We start from the raw sequence: 22,013 nt of genomic DNA on the forward strand, positions 1-22,013 counted from the left end.
TCCTTTTTGGCTTTCCTTTTAAACTAAAATTCTGTTATTTATGTATTTATAAAGTAATTTTGGTCCCTTTGTCGCAGCTACCAATTCATTAAAGTGGCAGTGCAGGCTTTTCAATCGCTTTCTAAGATGGAGCTAGTCTCAACAAGTTGTACAAGTACTGCAGACAAAAAAAAGTGGTCATGAAGGCAATTATTCTGTTATTGCGTACAATTTTCAAGATCTTGCTGATTGTCTTGCTACTTTTTTTTTCCAACTGGCTTTAAAATAGTTTGCAGTTTTAGTTAAACCAAAAATTATTTACTTGTTGCTTTGGTTGCTAATGAAAGGGGCCAGTGGAATATGCTGTTAACTTTTCTTGCAAGATTGACTTTCGATTTTTAAAAAATCAACCTATTTAGACATGTCATGATGCATCACTGGAATAAGTGAAACTTGAACCTAGCACTACAGGCCCAGAAGAAGGGGCACGACCAGTGTGCCACGAGAGCACTAAGATCGACTTTATTAGATGATTAAATGGATCTTATCAATGAATTGAGAGAGAGCAATGGAACCAAGTGTTTCTTGATGGCCTGATACTGAGATCTAGGTCAAATATCTATCAAATGGGCCTAACCTTGGTAAGAACTCTTGTGCTGTATTTGCTGATAATATCTACCAATTGTAAAATACCACAGAGAAGCGATAACAAAAAGAAAATACTGCTGGGCAGCAAGTGCAGGGTGTGCCATTTTTTAAAATTTTGTCACCTAACTGTGAAATGTGTAATTCCAGCTATTAACTTGAGGATTATAGAACCACCCAATTATTTGTACCGTTGAGGTTAAAAATGATCCTTGTGACCATGTTGCCTTTGCCGCATTCTTACTTATGCTGGCAAATATTCGTTTGTTTGTTTACTAATAGTGGAAAATGAGATCTCAGTAAACCTAATTACCTCCAAGAGGATTATATTAGTGAATGATGATTCATTAAGCTGCACAGTAGTATATTGCCTCTCCTTTTAATTAGATTTTGCAATTATTATGATTATTGGAATCTTTCAGAACAGTAAGCAATTTTGCATTTTAACTCTGCTGCCAATCGTTTCACTGTCAATTCATAGTATTTGAGCAACTCTTAGTTTGTGTTAAATTCTGATTTGGTGTGATTTTTGCCCCCCCCCACCAGGGTGTTTTATCTGATGTGGCAATGCTGATCTTATCTCCCGTAGCATATCGAGGAACCAACAGATGACAAATTGTTATGTATAAACATTACATTCCCCAGACATGTAAGTATCTGTGCTACTTGGTTGCAAAAGAGGCATATACCTTTTCAGTGAAGTGTCATGCTTCAAGTAATGCTAAGTGTGATGGCATATGTGGTCTTCATACACTCAGCTCACATAATATGATGTGGTGATATGAAAACCCTACTTCTTAAAGATATATTGACGTACTGACTGTGAGATATTATTGTGAAACTAGCCAGCACTTGTATCTGTATTTGATAAAATACTCGCAAAATAGTTGCTAAATGGATTGTCACATTTCATATATTTTTCATGTTTAAATTTTTTGGAATGTTCATGAAAGATTTTCAACACTTTTTTTAAACAAAACGTAACAAACCAAACTCAAGTTCAATGAAATCTGATGTCTATTTACTTTAGGGTAGAATATAGGTTGATTCTGGCGATATATAAGCACATTTGAACCATGTGACTCACTTTCTTGTTTGTAATACGATACACATTAAAGAATTTACTGTTATCACTAAATTGGCATTGTAGTCATCTTGGCATTTTATGAAGTCAGTTATGATGTGAAATCTTTCAAGAAATATTTACAGAATGCAGGATAGCAATAGACCGTGGTCATTGTTTTACTTTCAAGGATACCATTGCTGAGATCCCATTAGAATCCACAGGATTTAGTTGGACACCTCCAATCCCTGTTGGTAGCTGCTTAAACTGTTCTAAGCCATTACTATAATTAGCCACCTTTTCACCCATCCCAGTGGGTCAACAATGTCCTTTTAATGGGCCACATACTGAAAGACACAACACTTCAATTTTGTGTAACAGTGTGATTCTTAAGCAGGACTAAAACAAACCAGTTAAACAGTTTATTCCCGACTGGACGAGAATCCACAATGTGTTGTGATTTTTGCTAAAGCAAAAAACATTTTCTTATATGTAGACTGTACTTCCTTTGACACTACAATATGAAGCGTTTGAATGGATTATGGCAATATTAATTTTCCTGTGTAAAATTGACTTCTAGACTTGTAATATAAAATCACACTGATCCCAGTGTTAGGAAGGGGAAAAGTTCCCTGTTGGCCCAAACCTGACAAGGATGTTCCTAGCCAGGTCAAATGTCTGCTTAATGAAGATGAATGGAGAAAGCCTTAGTATGGGAGTGACATGCTGGGCCTTCAGCCCAGGTTATTGAAAGTGTGATGGGAACTCTGACACAGCATCACAAATTCATTCATCACTGGCAAGTTTTGATCTCGAGGCATTCTTTCTATAAAAATCAGTCAACTTGGTGCAACTCTACTTTTAAAACAACATTTAATGTCTTCTTCACTTAGTTTCTCAGCACCTGAAAATCAGTGCAAAGGCTTGACCTAACTGATGGAACATTATACTTCATAGCTGTACAAAAGATGTAATCCCAGCACATGCATTAGAGATTGACAGAAAATCCAACGGAGTAAGGAGCCTGGTACTTGATCCTTTTTTTAAAAGGAGTATTTGACATCATTTGAGATACCCGTTCACAGCACAGGTTTCCTTCATCAACTCAGTTATGTTCTACCATTGGACACAAAAGCCGCCATGCCTTGGAACAATATTCTATGCTATTTATAAAGTTGCCATCATCTGTGGAATTTAGCTTTACCATTTTTTTATGTCAAAGTGCTTCAAAATGAAATTTGTATTTTCAGTTATTCTCTCAAGTGACTAACTGTCTAAGTTTTACATGATTCACAATCCACTTCAAAGTGTTCTCCTCTTTTGATATCATCTGGATTCTGTCATGCTTTGCAACTGTTGAAGGTTCTAAGACTAATGTTTTGATCTTTTTAAAGTTTATTTAATTGTGTAGCATAGTGGAGACAATAAGTATTAAAGCCAACCAACTTGATAAAAGTTTGTCTAATGGCTGGTGTGTTTTAAAAAATATATATATTGCAATGTGGATAGACACCCTTCCACTACTTAACTAAATGTATTTACATTAAACCAAGCTGAATCAACATTGACTGACAAATCGGAGCAATTGAGAAACAGATGCATAAGGTTTTCAAAGCAAACATATAGGACAGATGTTTCAGTGGTTCAAATTAATTTGTTACAGTCATACTGTTAATCTTTAGCAACTTGTTGATTGGCATTTTGCAGACATATTTTTGGAAAACACCCAAAACAGTTTCAGCGCAGGCAGAGCATCACTGGCAGTAAAAGCAAGCAGCACGGACGCAAAGTCAAGTCTAGTACTGGGAAAACAGCCAAGAATTAAATTAGACAATAACCTCTGATCTGTATATTGCTTCTATTTTTCAGCTGCAGGCAAAGTGATTTGTTTTAATATAGTCAGCCCTGTAGCATATAATAGACTGATATATGAGTCATTGCTCAACAAAATGTGTTTCTCCAATTTAAAAAGATTGAACAACTGGTTTGTAATCTTAGTTACAGTTGTACAAACATTAACCAGTGAGAAGGCTTGAATTAACTTGGAAAGATCTCCTTTAGTGGAGCATTTCTTAGTTATGCATCAGTCTTAACTAGTGTGTAAATGAATAATTGAATTATTAAAGTAGAATGGCAAAATCTACTTGTATTTGGAAACATTCTAAGTCATTTAAATTATCTTTACTTGTAAAATATAATTGGCTGTTAGACCAAAGTAGTAACAGTTGAATTATATAGGTTTTATTCTATAATATGACAAAATGTACATTTGACGACAATTAAATTTCATGTATTTTTTTAAGGAAAATAATTCTGCAATGCCAAGGAAGAATTTTTCTTATTGGTGTGAAGGATTTAAAATTGGAGTTTGAACATTTTCCTAGTCAAGCAGGTAGTTAGTAACATGCTAAATAGATGAACACAAACTTTCCCTAGCAGTGAGTTTAAATGAACAGTATAATGGTCTACACTCATGCTAACAGTACGGATTCCTGCATGTTAGCTCTTCAAGTTGAGAATTTGTGGAGGACACTGTCGTCTGAGTTCCCTATCTGTACAGGCAATGGATGAGATATCAAATGCTGCTTGCCTGTTGTGTAATTAGAATAATTGAATAGTGGTCACAGTTTTGTGGTCAACAATGGAGCAAAGGCGTTGGAGCTGCTGGCCCTAAAGAAAGCTGATCATACATGTTTGTGGCAGGCTAGTCGCCTTTTTGTGATAGCGATTTTAAATCTGCCAGTTGATGTAACCTCTTGTTTACTAGAAACCAGTCATATTAAAATATTCCCTCACAGCAAACCAGGAAGTTAACAAGCAATTCAAATCCTTCACTCTCTTGCTTCAGATTTTCAGGTATGGTAATTAATATATAAAGGTCTCAAAGAAACGAAGGTTTGCAGATTTTTAAATATTATATAGAATTTTATTATTTCCTGCATGTAGAATTAGCTTTTCAGGACTGTTGAATTTGATTTATGAAGTCAGCATGCCATTAAAAACACAGCACCATCTCATTTAGAGTTGTGGAGTCTTTGGACTGTACAAGAGGGAAACGGACCCTTCTGTCCAACATGTCCATGCTGACCAGATATCCAAGATAAATCTAGTCTACTTGCCAGCATTTGGTCCGTATCCCTTCCTATTCCCATACCCATCCAGATGCCTGTTAAATGTTGTAATTGTACCAGCCTCTTCCACTTTCTCTGGCACCTCATTCCATACATGCACCCTCTCCATGAAAAAAAATGCCCCTTAGGTCCCTTTTTAAAACCTTTCCCTTAAACCTATGCTCTCTAGTTTTTGACCCATTCCCCCCACCCGCTGCAGGGGGAACCAATAACTTGTCTATTTACCCTATCCGTGCCCTTTTATAATTTTATTAATGTCTGTAAAGGTCAGCCTTCAACACTTCAGGGAGAATGGCCCTAGCCTATTCAGCCTCTCCCTATAGCTCAAACCCTCCAGCCCGGGAAACATCCTTGTAAAACCTTTCTGAACCCTTGCAAATTTTTGCAACGTCCTTCCTTTTTATAGCAGGGTGACTAGATTTGCTCGTTGTTCTAAAAGTGGCCCAACCAATGTCCTGTGTAGCTGCAACATGACCTCCCAACTCCTATTCTCGATGCACTGACCAATAAAGACGAGCATACCAATCCCACCTTCACTATTCTATTTACCTGCGACTCACCGGGATCTTACCATTATGTGTGTAGATCCTGCCCTGATTTGTCTTTCCACAGTGCAACAACTCACATTTAAGTGCCATCTGCCATTCTTCAGGCCACTGGCCCATAAGGCATATGATTTTCCTTGATTTGCATAGCAAGACTAACAATGTCAGAGTGCAAGTTCTCGTTAGTGCATAAATGTAAGTACATTTGGAGCCTGTGGATACTTCTAAGGACATTGTTTGAAGGAGTGTTGACACATTCAGAGCTTCTGGAATTCATTTTTCTTATTTATTCATGAGATGTAGGTGACACTGACCAGGCCAGCATGTATTGCCCATCCCTAATTGCCCAGAAGGCATTAAGACTCAACCATATTGCTGTGGGTCTGGAGCCACATGTAAGTTAGACCAGGTAAGGATGGCAGTTCTCTTCCCTGAAGAACATTAGTGATTCAGAAAGGTTTTTCCTGATAATTGACAATGGTTCCTTGGTCGTAATTAGAATCTTAATTCAAGGGCTGCTTTTTTTTTTTGGCGAATTGTGTTACTCTGCACATGCACAAACCCTAGAAGCTGCTGTTGGGTTAAGTGGAGTAATGGTTGTAAATGCGTCGGCACTACAACTACAAAGTCCAGACCAATATCTTCACTTTAAGTTATAAGGCATTGTCTGACATATTTTAGTCCCCAGAAAGCCTCCCATTTCCTGACTGAAATTTTTTTAAAAAATTCAAAAATAAACTTTAATCATCTGTAAGTACATATAAATATTCTAAATCATCTGTGCAGTCTTTGCAGAGGGTCAAAACAACAAATGAGACATCAGAATTTTGACACTTGTCTATTACTGCAAAACAAAAGATATTTTCTACTTGGCCGGAAAATGCCAAATTTCAAAGCATTGAGAGGTTCTAGATGTTGGCCTTTCTCCACTGTGCCGTGGTGCTTTCGCCTGTTAGCACATAGTGCTGGAATTTGGAATGTGCCGGTCTGCAACACTTTTTTTGATCAATGTCAACTCTACCCTGCACGAGTTGAACTGAATTCGCTGAATTGATGGTTCTCTAGGTGCAGTCAGTGTTTGACTTGATGTGCTTCTCAGGGAACAACTCTTGGAGCACAGAGATAATGGAAACTGCAGATGCTGGAGATTCCAAGATAATAAAATGTGAGGCTGGATGAACACAGCAGGCCAAGCAGCATCTCAGGAGCACAAAAGCTGACGTTTCGGGCCTAGACCCTTCATCAGAGAGCTCTCTGATGAAGGGTCTAGGCCCGAAACGTCAGCTTTTGTGCTCCTGAGATGCTGCTTGGCCTGCTGTGTTCATCCAGCCTCACATTTTATTATCTTGGAGCACAGAGCTGCTTGGATGAATCTTGACAAGAACCACTCTATCTCTCTCCAGACCTTAGTTATGAAAGCACATTCCAGCAGGGGATGTTTGACAGTCTGTTCACCAGCACAGCCTCTTCAAGGGTGTATATGGAAGATCTGACGGGCAATGCCCTTCTCACCACCAGCCAAGCTACATCTTGATGCTTGTTGGAAACTTCAGGCAATGAGGTATTCTGCCAAATGATTTTGACGGTCTGCTCAGGGAACCACACAACGGGATCCAGCATCTCCTTTTTTTTTTTTGGCCAAGTTTCGAAGATGCTATGTGCTGACCGCTTTCTGATGACTTATGGCCGTAGGTGTTTTTGTTTACAATTTTTTTCATGAAAGACAAGGAATACAGAACAGTCCAACTATTTGGAGTGTTCCATGGCACCAAGGCCAGGCCGACTCTTTGTAAAACTGGGGACAGGTAGAACCTCAGTAAGTTGTTACACTTGGTGTTTGCATACTGAGTGTCTACGCACAGCTTGATGCAGCCGTTCACAAAGGCGACCGTCAGGATGAGGGTGTGGTTGTGTTCATTCTTCCCCCTCTCTCTTATCCTGAGCTGTGTACATGGTGTCGCGCAGACATCGGTCACTGTTGACCTCCACTTGAAGCGGAAGATGGTTCGGATGACTGCTAACGTGAAGGACTGGGGAATGGGCTAGACTTGTGCCATGTGCAGCATCCTGGCAGAAACTTAACACCTGATGACCATTATTTTAACTTGCAGTGGAGAGGGAGCAGCGCTGTCATAAGCCCAGCTTCTGCCTCATCTTGGCAGTATGCTCCTCCCAAGTTTTTTGTTTTTTTTGCACCTCCTGACTGAACACCAGAGATCAGCAAATAATGCAGACTTGCTTTTGTTTTCATCATCTACTTGTACACTCGTGAGTCAATAATTTTTCTCTCCATTTAATATAAATGTGGACACAATGAAAATCTGTTGAGCATACGAGCAGAAAATAATTATGCAGATGGAGGAATTGATTCCATATACGATTCTACAGCTGTGCATTTAAAATGGCTAAGTTTCACAGAGTTCCCCTGGGTAAGATCATAGCTCACCAATATTCAAACAGAACAGTATATCTTGGTTTGAAAGTGCTAGATGTTTCTCCATTTGATCGTTAAAACTTATTTTCTGGAATGAGAAAACTGTTAGACTAGTATTTTTTGCCCATGCCTAATTACCTCTGAGAAGGTGGTGATAAGCCTCCTTGAATTGCTGCAATCCATGTGAAGCAGGTATGTACAAAATCCTATTAGTTAGAGAGTTCTAGGATCTTGACCCAGTAAAAATCATGGTAAAAATCACAGTTTATGTGACTTGGAGGGGACGGTATCTCCATTAACTAATATATCTGCTTCCATCTGGGTGGCACAGTATCATTTAGTTTAGAAGGTTTTGGGAAGCCCTGGTGCAGTGCAATTGCAGATGGTTGCTGCTATGTATTTACAGTGGGAGTACTTGATGGATGAGGTGCTGATCAAGCATGCTGCATTGATCTGCATGGTGTTGAACTTGCTGTAATATCAGGGATTCACTCTTTCGTTTGTATAAGGTCATGGCTCTGAAAATATTTGTATTGAAGTTGCATTGACTCCACTCCATCTGATGGTGTCACATAAAGTCTTGTGTGGAGACATTGTTTAACACCCTGTCTTACATTAGAGCAGTTACTTTCTGCACAGCTCATGAGAGTCCTTTGTGGTCATGCTTGATTAGCTTTATTAACTGTGCCTAGTGCTACCTCGTAATGAGCTATCTTCTTACTAAGATATATGCCTCTTTTATGTTTAGACTTACTAGCAGTCTGTCATCTACTCTTGATAGTGAGACAGAACCTGGATGCAGTACAGACAAAGGAAGATCAGTGGCTGCCAGTTACCTCTCACAACCCTTAGCCCATGCCACATACTAGCGGAGGTGGCAGATAGCATGAGGTGCCAATCAGGGCAAATATTGCCCAACATCCGCAGTGAAAGTGCAAATTCCATGCAAACAGTTTCCCCCTCCCAATGATGAGGAGCAAACTCCAGAAGAGATTTTTTTTAAAATGAAAGTGAAGTTGTCGCTTTAAAAAGACACCAGCGGGTCAGTCAGCAACTGAAATCTAATGATCAATAGAGAGCGCGACTGAAAGCAGTAACAGGGTGAGCTCAGAACTCCAACTATTAATCTTCATCAAGAAGCTGCTTAAGAGGTGCGGAGAAATGAGTGTGGGCTAGGAGAACGGAGGAAAAAAATTGAGACTTTAGTGAAGTCTCCAGGGATCTCGAAGTGAAACTGACCCAAAGACCAGAAAGATGAGACTCTGGTTTCTGACACAGAATACTCACCTCTCAAAATGAGGGGCATGGCCTTTTGCAATTAGAGGCTATGAAGCACAACTGCAAGAACCAGTGAAGGTACCAGCAAAGTAATTTGCGCTAGTTTTTCAGAATCAGAAAGGCTCCAAACACATTTAAACTAGAATAGAGCAACTTTTCAACAACTCTCTAATGAAAGAGTTTCACAGAAGAAACATTGGGAGAAATCGAGGATTTCAGCAAACCAGGACTCTGCAACTAAAGCTTTGCAACAAAACTTGAAGCTTATGAAAGCCATAACCAGTGAACTTTATTTAACAAATTTGTGCTGGAGAAAGTGTGTTTTGTGCAGTGAAAGGCAAGAAAGCATTCGTATTACCCAAGAAGAACAAGGGGGAAAATTTGACTTTGGCAGCTGAAGATCGGAGAACCCTGGAAAAGGCAAGAAATCACCAGTTTGCTTGTTTAAAAAAGCAGTGAAACTCTTGGGGGGGTGGGGGAGTACAAAACCCCAGTAAACAGCATAGAGGTACTGTACAAGAGAAATAGATTTTTGAAAGCTTGTTAGCAGGAAATCGTTACAGACCAGCCAGTAACACAATATAAAGCTTGATTGACAAACTTAATGCAGCAATGCATCGCTATAAAATTTAAGAAGACTGGCAGACAGATGATACTGTACTATAGCAAGCTTATAACAATTGAATTCCAGGAAGCATCGTTGATTGTGAGAATATAAGCTTAAAGAGCAGCAGTTTACAAACTCTTGAAATAATTATCGATTGATAACAGTTTTAAGGTAATATGATTTCTTTTTTAAAAAAAGTAGCTGGAAGATATATTTTGGCAAAAATCCAAGGTCACAGAAGGAGTATGCAGAACTTGAGATTTGGATGTCGTAGTGTTGACTGTTCTGAAGAAGCTGAGCAAGAGGTTAATACAATTTTATAGGAATAATTGCATGATGTTATTTGATGGAATAGTAATGTGTGAACAGACCCTTTTGAAGATTACCCCATAAACTTTTGATAATTAATTCAACGTAACTCAAAGTTCTGGAATAAGAGTTAACAAAAGAGTAAATGTCATTATTTGCCTGTACAGATCAGTAGCTATAAAGTTGGAGTCTTAAGATCAGGATTCATAAGAGACAGAATTGTTGTTGGAATTCTTGGTGGAGAGCTTTGTCAGAATTTTTGTACTCCAAGAAAGATTTAACTTTGGCAAAAACTATTCAGATCATGTTTGGGGGGGGGGGGAAGCCAGAAAGATACTCCAATCCTGAGAGGAGAAGGACAAATCCACCTTAGGAGAACAATGGAGTCAATTCACTTGAAATGGTATGGAGACAGTAAAGCAGCATGAAACCAACAAACACAGATTTTAAGCCAAATGTCAGATGTCCCCAGTGTGGGCCTCATGGCCATAGAAAATATCAAGCTACAAATAAAGAAATGTTGCATTTGTGAAACAGTAGGTCACTTCCATAAAATATGCAGGAGACAGGTTCAGAACATTGGAAATATTAGTGTTTCCACTTCCAAAAAGGTCTATAAGGTAGAGTGCCTACCACCATTAGAAAAAATACCTGCATGTGATAAGATGCCACCACCGAGAAATGCACCTAAGGCATCTATAGGGAAACTAACGGATACAGAAAAGCCAGAAGAGACAGAAGTAACCGGAATGTTAAACTTGGCACAGGAGCAAGCGTTTGAAGCATAAATTATGGCTGACAGAAATTACACTACAAAGCATAGGTAGAGTAATTGTCAAGACCAAAGGAATGCTGTAAACTCCATCGCAATTCAATGCACGTAAGAGAATTGAAACTATGCACATTACGCCCAGTGAAAACTCTTCGTCTTTGAGTTTACAATGAATGTCTCAATCTCAGTTTGAGCGAAAAGAATTGAAGGAGGTTAACAACCTCCCTGAGAACAACTGGCCCAGGGGCAAACTATCCTTGATCACTGGTTAAAGGACCGCTAGGAGAAGATTTAATTAGATTTCCTAGGCCCAGGGTGGAATGCAATAAGAAAGAGAATCCAGTGAGATTATATATATTGGCCTGAGAGAGCACTTTCATACTGTCAATGTAGAGGAAGCCATTTGCTTTATAGAACTAGAGAAATGTTCAGTCTTCTAAAATAGAAGCCAATGCCCCTGATGGAGATAGTGTTGAATCAATATCAATCTCTCAGTAGCATGACTGTGAGTTTGAAAAAGTATTGTGTGAAGACCTCCAAAGTGATCAGCAAATGAGCTGTGTATGACTCCATGTGAGTGAAGCCACTGCTTACGGATGCAGGGTCAAGAGTACTATGAGGAAGTAAAAGATCTCTTCACAATGAAACACTGGTTCAGACATCCAGAATACTGCTGAAAGAAAGTACTGATTTTTAACAAAGCAGCTGTCTTCTATGATGAAAATTGACAAGTTTTAAAGGTTCCCAGATGATTTATGATATTCCTCAGTTCACAGAGAAGAATTCCTCTGTCAAGGAAATTCAGGAGATTAGGGCTCCTCTAGATTAGGAATTGGAACAATGTCTGTTTTCTAAAGAAGATATCTGAGAGATGTAAGATCTCCCAGCAGAGAGATGATCCTTGGGTCAGAACAGAGGTTAACAGTTCTCAAGCAAAGGACCCACTATTCTTCTGAGTCTGAAGAGAGATTCTGTGAGAATTTGTGAAATGTCCAGATTGACTTCACAAATACAGACAGAGATTTGGAGGACATGGAGTAGTGGTAAAAGTAATATGGGGATTATGTACATTGTGGAGTGGGTTAACTGTGGGGGAGGAAGAGCTTGGCGAGGGGTGCTGTCTCAGTTAATGCTGAGTTGCATCAGATCCACCCGATCTGATGATGTCATACAAGGTCTTTTGGGGAGACTCCGGAGATAGAAAGAACTGCCAGTGCTGGAGTCGGAGATAAACAACATGGAGCTGGAGGAACACAGCAGGCCAGACAGCAGGAAAGTTGATGTTTCGGGTCGGGACCCTTCTCCATAAATGGGGAAGGGTGAAAGGAACTTGGAAATAAATAGAAGAGGGGTGGGGCTGGGGAAGCTGGATGGGCTGGTGATAGGTGAGTGCAGGTAGGCAGTGGTGGGGATTGGTCAGTGAAGTGGGAGGAGCAGATAGGTGGGAGAGAAGATGGACAGGCTGTGTCATGTCAAGGAGGGGAGGGGATGAAAGGGAGAGTTGGTCATGGGATGATGCCGGGGATTGGGGAGATTTTCCTGGTCCTCGGCTGCCTGGCCTGTTGTGTTCCTTCAGGTCCATACTGTATAATCTTTTGGAGAGACTGTTGAGTTCTACAAAAGCCTTCAAAAGGAGCATGTGTATTTTGTATGGGTCCCAAGACTCCTTAGTAATTATGCCTGACCATTAAACGATGCTTATTGCTACCAGGCAGTAAACCTACTTATTAACTAAGACCAGGATCTCTTCTGTTTGCACTCACTAGTGATCTGTCCTCTGCCACTAATGATTAAATGGGCTCTAGACACCGTATAGATGAAAGAAGATTGTCAGCAGTGAACAACCTCAAACAATCTTTACTGTATGTCACATGATGGTAGGGGTGACGGCTACCATGAGAGGCCTGTGGTGGGAATATACACCAAGCAAGTGCAGAGTATTCCATTATATGCCTGTTTTGTTCCTCGATGGTGGAAAGACTTTTTGTGGAACTGGGATGCGAGTAACTTGAAATGGAATACCCAATATGACCTGCTGTTGTGAATACAGTATTTACATGGCAATGCCTCATCAGCATTTATGCACAGTTAACAAGGAGAGGCAGAGTCATGTCGGACTTGTTTCCATTTACGTCACCTACCAACAGTCCAGCTTAGGTTGGACCTTTGCAGCTGTCACATTCCAATCATGTATGGCCTAGAAAGAACAACAGATTAAGCTGCTTCCTGATTCTGAAGTTTTGCTGTATGTACATTATTGTATAAGGAACATAAAATGAGCCATGGTAAAGAACAAACCTGCAGTAATCATAAGGTAGTGTAGCTGCAATATGATGCCTGACCTCCAAATTTTGAGGGTGCATTGACTCTTCAAGATTACCATCCTGGTCCTTTTTAAGGTAGTGTCTGATTCCTGAGACCATTTATGTGTGAATGCAGTCAAATATGATACAGTTGGCTGCAGTGAAAGTCCCTTTACTCGGGGACAGCAACATGCCTTGACTCTGACCTAAGTAGTAATTTTGTTAACACAAATGGTGGAACCTCCTTGAGAGCTCCTGCAGGTAATTTCAGATTGTGGGATCTTAGCCAACTGAAGTGCAACTGTTTTGACAATGGTATAACTCCCTTTTTAAAGCTATTCTGTTCCCCGGAAAAGTTCAGCTATCTAATGCTCCCAGACGTAGAAAACTGGGGACCACACTAGTTGTAACCTTATCCCTGGACCCTGCCTCTTGCAAAGAAAGCTGCCAGGCTGGAATTATACAATAGTAAAATCACTTATTTATTTTTCACGTGCTTGTTTTATCCAGGGAGTAATTCTGTTGTGACAATTTTAAATAAATAAAACAAGCTGTTTTAAAATGCATTCTTCTGAAGCTCTATCCAAATAGAAATTACCTGTTTGAATCTCATGGGTAAAAAGCTAATTGAGATTTCACTTTATTGTTCCCTGAATTTTCTGCAGTAACATCTTACTGCAGACTTTCCCCATATGATCCACTGTAAGTCTCAGGACAAAAGAAATAGTTGAGAAGTTTGTTTAAGAGGGATTTATACAAAGTCCTGTGATTGATGGTTAAAATTTGCAATTCAGTCAGACAGTTTGCCAAAGAACAGAAAGTGGTTCTGACATGAAACAATGGTTATTAGCAAACAGCTGGGCAGATTTATTCTGCATTCAGTCTACCCCGAAAAAAAAACATTTGGTCTTGACTTTACCATGTCTGGATTGACATAGACTAAAAGTGCTGTTCCAATTTGAATTTAGAACTATTTGTTACTTATTTTTTGGATGCTTTGAGCTCACATTTAGCAGGGAAGGATGGTCACTTTATTTTGAGTAATCCCACTCTTAGAACCAATATTCAATCTCCTCAATCTGAGGGAGTGGCATTCCACTGGATTATGTTTGCAGCGTTATTGATCCTCACTCGTTTGGAATGAGTTCAGATGGCTGGCCCCAGGAAATTATTTCCTGGTAACTGCTTTGTTAATTTGAATAATGTGTTTTGATTGATATCAGTGTTTTCTTTCTTATTTGGGAAATCTTTTGAGCCACCTAATCTGTAAAACTCAATAGGGTGAGGTGTGCTGCTTCAGTAACTCTGCTGGGTCTGGTACTTTGTTTCCATTTCAGGGTTATTGCTGTTACCACCACCAACAGTGGCCACTGCTTCTGATGGTGCTGCTGAGACTGAGTACTATGAGTTCTCTCTGCTTGGTTAGCAGCTGTGTCCTTCAAAGGAATAGACATCCTGTTGCCAGGCAGCTAACTGTCTGAAATGTCCAAGATTTGGTCTGTGGTTTAGGTTCGTCCTTGTGGCAAATGAAATTCTCTTGCTGCCGCAGCTCTTAGCTTCAGCTTAGAGAAAGAGCATGGTCATTGGTTAAAAAGATAGGCATACTCTGAGTAGTTGTGTCTACAGCTAAATCCAATTTAACTGTACAATATCGGCTACTTAATCATTGCAGACCAATTACAAGGGATGCTGATGAAGGTCTGCCATTTTTGCTGTCTTTTCACATAGAATCTAGCGGCACTGGTACATAGCCTCACCATATTGCTGCTCATCCCAGATTTCAGGATGTTACTGATAACAGCCATGTGTTCAAGTCTGAAGTCTTTGTGCGAATGGAGCAAGGATTTTGTTGTGTGTTACACCTTGACTAAGTTATGCTGAGGTAAAAATATTTGAGGCAATGAGAAGGCTGTAAGGTCATGTGAAAGCTTAGCTTTGTAGGCTTTTCATGGCTTATGCCATTTAACTAGCACGCTCTTTCTTTAATTATTCTCCCTTTACCAAGTACCTTGCCTTGTGGATAAAAAGGTACCCCCAGGAATCAGCCAGGTCATCAGCAAATTATAATGACTGCATGGCTGCATTTTGCCCATGAATTCTTGACAGTAATCTAGCGCTGCTCCTAGAGAGATGGATGAAGTGTAGGCAACACTTTGTGTACTGATTGTAGGGAATACCTGAACCTATACTTCTCTGACACATGTATACATCAGTAGGAGTTATGTGATTTCTCCTAGCTAAGAGGACCGAGAGCATGCTTCCATTGCCAAGGGCCTCCATGTCCCTTTTATTACAATACATATGAAGAAAATGGGAGAATGGCTTTCTGAAAATTTGGCTCATATTACTTTTAGTACCTGAAACAGCATGGTGGTTTTATAATGATTCACTGGGCAATTAATGTGCAATATAATATATGATGCATATAGTGTGCGTGTGTGTGTGTGCGTGTGCGTGTGTGTGTGTAATGCACATATAAATAACACACGTGCACACATATGAACCCATGGGGTGAATAATTTCATCCAAGATGTTTGTTTGTTTGCAAATACATTCTACTTTGTTCAAGAAATTCATGATTTGTAGTTAGTCAATCAGTGTGGCATTTTATGAATTCCTGCTTTCAGAATAAAACCAGCCCGATTCTAGGTTAAAACTAAGACAAATTCTGGACAAAGCCTCCCACCTACAATCCAGTGCTTGACTTGAGATGTCACCTTTTGTATGTTCTTGTTTGAAGCTTGGGAAGTTGGAATTGCATCTTAATTGAACCTTGCATCTGTTTTCTAACAGAGTTCTCCACATTCTGCTTCTTCAGTTTCTAGAATGCAGGAATGTATGAATCATTAAAAATTCAGCAGGAGGCAGTCAGTCAACCATTTTAAGTTTGTTCACTCCACTCACACCAGTTATGTGATCCTTTTGATCTCATTTCGCTCATCTCCCAGCCTATAAACGCTGCAATGTGAGGCTGGATGAACACAGCAGGCCCAGCAGCATCTCAAGAGCACAAAAGCTGACGTTTCGGGCCTAGACCATTCATCAGAGACCCTCTGATGAAGGGTCTAGGCCCGAAATGTCAGCTTTTGTGCTCCTGAGATGCTGCTTGGCCTGCTGTGTTCATCCAGCCTCACATTTCATTATCTTGGATTCTCCAGCATCTGCAGTTCCCATTATCACTATAAACTCTGCATTTGTGAGCTGTCCTCTCACTGCACCTGATGAAAGAACTGTCCTCCAAAAGCTTGTGATTACAAATAAATCAGTTGGACTATAATCTGGTGTCGTGCAATTTTTGACTTCCTGATCTCATAGGAAACAAAGCAGATGACTACAATAAACTGATTTCCTCTGAATCATGAGCTGTTTAATTCTTGGATAAGATGCAAGACGTCATCACTACCATTTCTTCAGGTGGTGACCTGAAATACTCAGGAACCAGCATTCGGTCCATTTTATGAGTGTGATCAAAAGAAAAATTAAATATGTTCTGTGTGAGGCTTAGGGGGCAGGGGTGGAAAGCATATCAGGGTGTGAGTGAAGGAATAAGTTTAGGTGTAGCCTAACATTAAAAATTCTTGTGTGGGTTGTAAGCATTCTTATACATCTTAACAGAGTATAAAAAGGTGACCAATGTGTGGCAGGAAAGTTTAATGGAGTGTATTTTTGGGAGTTGTGGCTGACTGTAAGGTCGTTTGATCAGAAAAAACTCCATACGTTCCCAGGCATTGCGCATCACGTAGCTATGCTGGTATTCAAGGATCTACTATCTGAGTAACTTCCTTCCTAGGATCCTGAGCACCTTCCTAATTCACTGTCTCATCTATTTCAAAATAGATCTGGTCTTAATCTATAAAGCAGGAGTGGGATGCCTTTAGCCCACCAAATAAGCCAAGACAACACTGGAAGTGTCTGTTGCCCAGAACTGCTGCAGACTTTAGAAGTTTGCTACAACATGTTACAATGCACCATATTGCCCCACACTCCATCCTCAAGTTATAAATGTCCTCCTCATCCTATGTTAGAAGCTTTTATCATATCATAGGCAGCTTGATTGTTCAAAGTAGCCCGATCTGGGAAATCATTGCGGGTCTAGACCTTTTAAGCTATTATTTTCGAGCCACTTCTCCTCTTCTGGGGTTCCAGTCACTTGGAAAATCTAGACTTGTATCTCCAAAGAATGACACTGGAAAGCAATGAATGAGGTGAATGAGTAGATACAGCTCCAAGTGAAGACTTAATAGATATCCTCAAGGGAATCTACTTGGAAAAATAGTCCATTAATTAACTGTCACTTTGACAAAGTACCTTTCAATTGTGGCAGTAAATTGCAACATACATAGGATGATAATTTTATCCAGTTATTTAAATGTATTGCTAATGGACTACGAACTAGATAAATATTTAAATCATAATATTCTAATATAACTGTTTTATACATATTAAAACATAAACAGCTTTTGGATGGCATTGGTATTTCTTGATGATGAGTAATGAACTATTAAATATGTTTTTGCTTTTGGTTTCTCAACAGTGTTGTTGAATAATTCAATTAATGAATGTTTAGAGGAGGTTGTAAAACAGGTCCCAGTGAAAGTGTTTGAATGTGGAATGCAAAGAGCTTGGCTAAAGTGGTTTATCAATTTTGAGTTGGATAATGAACTAAATAGCTTGCTTTGGTGTTCTCCAAAGGTTGGTTAATATTCTGGTACAACTCATTGTACCATTTCTTGAAATATACAGTGCTGTAGCATTGTAATTGCATACATAATATAACTGCAGTTATGTTAAAATGGTCATTGGCTTGAAATTTTAAAATGTCTGAAGACATTAAATGATAATAGATGTTAGACACTGTTAATAAATGACAGCGCTTGCATTTGTATCAGAGCATTCTCATCCCCAGCACATTGGAAGCTGCTTCGTAAACAATGAATAATATTTTGAACTTTGGCTGCAGCTGAGTCATACATGGTGGTTAATGTATCTACAGCAAAATTTCAATTGAAATGAATGCCCAGTTAATCTATCTTTCCATCATGTTGGTTAAGCAACAAACATTGCAGATAAATTCCCTTTTTTTTTAAACCATGTTTCTATGGGATCTGATGAACTTTGCATTTTGTCTGAAAGATGTCACGTCCAGTAATCCTCCAGTGCTCAAATTCTGCATGTAATCAAGGCTGTCTCTTCAGTGCAAAAGTTCTGATTTGGATACTACAGCCACTAAAGGCGACTTGATGACACGTTCAAATTATTTATTCTCTCATTGTAATTCTAATGACTGGTTCTGTATCTCATTTAGTTCTGAATTTAAGGGGTATCAATTTAGGTACAAAAAAAGCCCCAAAGTTTTTGAAACTTCATTAATCACTACATTCAAATATATCTCTAAATTTAAAAAAAGAGATTAATATTGGATGTAACCTACTAAAATAATGCATTTTGTAAGTGGACAGATAGTAAGAACTGTTGATGCTGGAGTCAGGAATAGCACCGTGTGGAGCTGGAGGAACACAGCAGGCCAGGCAGCATCAGAGGGGCAGGAAAGCTGATGTTTTGGTAAATGGGGGAATGGGAAGGCAACTCAGAGAGAGAGAGAGAGAGAGAGAGGAGGGGTGGCACTGGGGAAGGCAGGTGGGATGGATGTCAACTTTCTTGCTCCTCTGCTGCCTGACCTGCAGTGCTCCTCCAACTCTACTGTGTTTTAGTTATTTAATAAGCTAATACCCTTTTTTTGGGTTTGATGGTTTTCTGCGTGCCAATAACTCAAGACTCAAATTATTTTTGTGCATGACACATTTACTCAACACTCAAATTGATACTGAATAAGACGTCTTCTGCACATGGACATGTGCATATTATGACCTGGGCTGGTCTCTGACTCAATGGAGAGTGATTGGTTCTTTTTTCTCATCTCTTTATTCGGTCCTGAGCTAGCTATCCTTTCAGGGCACAGTTCCTTTATACCCCACTGTATGTTTGCCACCTGCATTTTCAGCTTCAAGTTAGTCTGAACCTGCCTTCTCAAGGCTCCATGACTGGTTAGTTGCCTCTGAGCAATTTTTTGATTGTCTTCATTGCAAGATCTCCATTTTCCAACACTCACGTGATTGACAAGACAAATAATCTTAACTCTGCTAACTTCTTCGTGCTCAGGCAACCAGCTCAAATTTAGCAAGAATGTTTAACATTATCAGATTAATATTTGCTCTTATTTACAGCACCATGTTGCAGGTCCATTCAGTTCCATTAACAATAGCAAATTTTCCACAACGTTGATGGCATGAACGTCTAGCTATTTTCATTCCAAGCCAGTAAAGATCACTTCAACTTTGATTACTGGAAACAAACTTCATGTTTGTCCTTTTAAAAATGGAAAGGCTCAGTTGAACTTCGCCTAACAAATTCAGCATGTTCAACATCCCCCTCACCCTTACCTTCTTAAGATACTTGTTTCTTTGTCAGTTTTTTTTGTTATTTATTTACATTACTTTCCTCTTCATTGGGTGCCATACCATTGATGGGGTAATGGAAACAGAAAGGATAGATCTCACGGGAAAACTGACTGTTACGCTAACATTAACCAAAATAAGGGCATGTAACTCATTTAGGGAAGATTTGGAAAATGCTTTAACTTGTGCATTTCTTATTATGGGTGGATTTCACGGAATAATTGGGTGGAAAATGGAAAGAATGTATTTCATTTTACAGTTTTTGTGTACAGGATGCATACAGAAATGAGCTGGAGGCAAAAGAAAAATAATTAAGTTAAAGCATTTATTCACTTCTGTTTAGCAGTTAGAAAGTTATTCAAACTAACACTAAGTCCTATCACTGGGATTTCTGCAAGTATTGGTGAAGCTAAAGTTGCTGTTAGTGATTCTCTGCTAACCATAAGACAAGTGCTGAAGACCTTTCAAATGTGAACCAACTGGGATTATTGAATTGATGTGAATGTGGACTTTTTATATCACTGGTTTGACTGCCAGAACCTTTCAAAAGGTTAAACAAACATATGATATATCAATCCTACTTTGGCATTCATTTACGATCATGGCTGATCCTCTATCTCAATGGACTCTCTCCATTGGCCTTAATGCTCTAAGGTTGGAATCATCTTCTGGGATTCTGAATAGACTGTGGAGATATTTGTGGAAGAGTTAGACAAGAAGCCCAGTGACCACAACTGCCACCGGAAAAGGCGTTGAGAGGCTATTCTCCAGGATTGGGGGAATGCAGTGTTGAGATGTAGGAGGTTGACCAAGGATGGGATATTAGTGGGAAGTGGATGATGTGGGAGGGTACTTGGCCCACAGTCAAGGGAACAAATGTTTCTAACCATGGTTTGGGTACGGGAAGTGTGGGCAGCTGCAGGCTCATGTAAACAGGTTGGTGAGACCCTAGGGAGTTTATGAAGCCGAGGTGTTCAAGGAAAGGCGTACCAGCACAGGGAGTGGGTCATTTGGGATCTCCCCAGTGTGAGGAGGTGGAAGCTGGAAGCCTCTGGCTGAAGAGTGCTCACTGTAGCCTTTCATCGTGCGGGAAGGAAATGGCTGCATTAACGCTGAATGGACGGAGCAAGTGAGGGAGGGAACTGCGGCCCCTTTAAAGGGGAAACAACTTTACATAGAGATCCATGCATTGTACAGGACTCCATCGTGCTACGGAATCCCCAATCCCTGGCCATCCCAATGTATTTGCTTCCTGGATGCTGTCCGCCTCCCCTGGTCACTTCTATTCACAGCAAAGGCCAGGGACAGAATGTTGAGGATGAAGGACAGTGGCGTCAGCAGGAGTGTATGGGTTCTGGAGCTCTCCTCTCCAGCTGACCCTGAGGGTGTCAGGCCTGGCTTTCCATGCCAGCTGCATCCATTGGGGTAGCCATGACTCACTGCACTGCTATAGCTTCAGGGCAATGAGGGCCATTGCCTCCCACATCCCTGCCTGCTGCACCTGTTCCTCCCTGTGTATCCAGGTGAAGTGCCTGATCGCTGACACCACAGGGACCTCTCCTGCCTGGGCAGGGCAGGTAGCTGATCTCCAGCAGGTCTCTGAGCCCCAGCGGTCTGGAGTGTTTCTTCCTCAGCCACCTGTGGAGCTGTCACAGTGAGGTGCTCACCAGATAGGCTTAGCAAGTGTATAAGAGCAAACATTTCCCTGGGGTGTCAGTAACTGGGCTGGTGGGGGCTGCAGGATGTGGCCTTGTAGCTGCTTCCTTTGAGGTCTCTGTACTCTTAGCCTTTCAGGTCAAGGAGGTGGTATCTGGGGTAGCTGGCCATTTCTGCACAGCAGCGGAGATGCTGGCAGTTAAAACAAAGAATACCAGGAAAACAAGGGGGGAGAGAGAGAGAGAGAGATCGAGAGGGGGAGGGCATCATGGCCAGTGGTGTACTTGTTTGCTGGAATGTGGATGTCTCGTGCAGGGACAGTCACCGGTCTTCTCCTGCTCTTTAGGGGCTAAGAAAGCTAACATTGGACACCCCCAACCCTTCTGACTCCTTCCTGCCCCATTGGGGGCTGTCTTCTCCCGGAATGCGAGAAAATGAAGGATAGAGTGAGCTGAAAGTGGCTGCCACAGCTGTTAGCACAGTGTAGATAGTCAAGAAGCCGTGAGGTGTCTTGAGTGAGTGCATACCTTGCCCCATTCTCCCTACCCCGATGGCTAGTGGTGAGGAGACAGACTGAGAGATGTTGCAGATAAAAAGGTGAAGGTGAGGCATGTGCAGTAGCAGAGATAGAATGAGTGTGAGGTAGTGAAGAGAAGAGAGAGTGTAGAAAGTCATTGACATTCTTGCAGCTCTGCTGGCCATTCCTTTCCAACGTTGAGATGGTACTGACCTAGTTGGTTCCAGTAGTTCAAACTCCTATGCCAGCCCTTTTGGGAAGAGGGCTCCAGCCCTTTGCACCAATCTCTGGCTGTGCCCTTCTGGTCCTGATTAAGAGA

General features: G+C 40.5%; 1 protein-coding gene across 6 annotated transcripts in view; it reads left to right on the top strand.

The window, feature by feature from the left end:
* tox3 (TOX high mobility group box family member 3) overlaps window positions 1-22,013 on the top strand; it is a 118,026-nt gene that overhangs the window by 23,835 nt on the left and 72,178 nt on the right. The window contains exons 1-2 of one of the 6 annotated variants that reach the window (XM_048547075.2): window positions 413-620; window positions 1,171-1,273. The exons of 4 other annotated variants lie outside the window; for them this stretch is intronic. The gene's annotated coding sequence lies outside the window, so the exon portion shown is untranslated. Of the gene's footprint in view, window positions 1-412; window positions 621-1,041; window positions 1,274-22,013 lie in introns of those variants that run through there. One more of the 6 variants, XM_059651665.1, reaches the window with a different exon arrangement.

This window comes from Stegostoma tigrinum, chromosome 16 (assembly GCF_030684315.1).
Source record: "Stegostoma tigrinum isolate sSteTig4 chromosome 16, sSteTig4.hap1, whole genome shotgun sequence".
Lineage (NCBI taxonomy): Eukaryota > Metazoa > Chordata > Chondrichthyes > Orectolobiformes > Stegostomatidae > Stegostoma > Stegostoma tigrinum.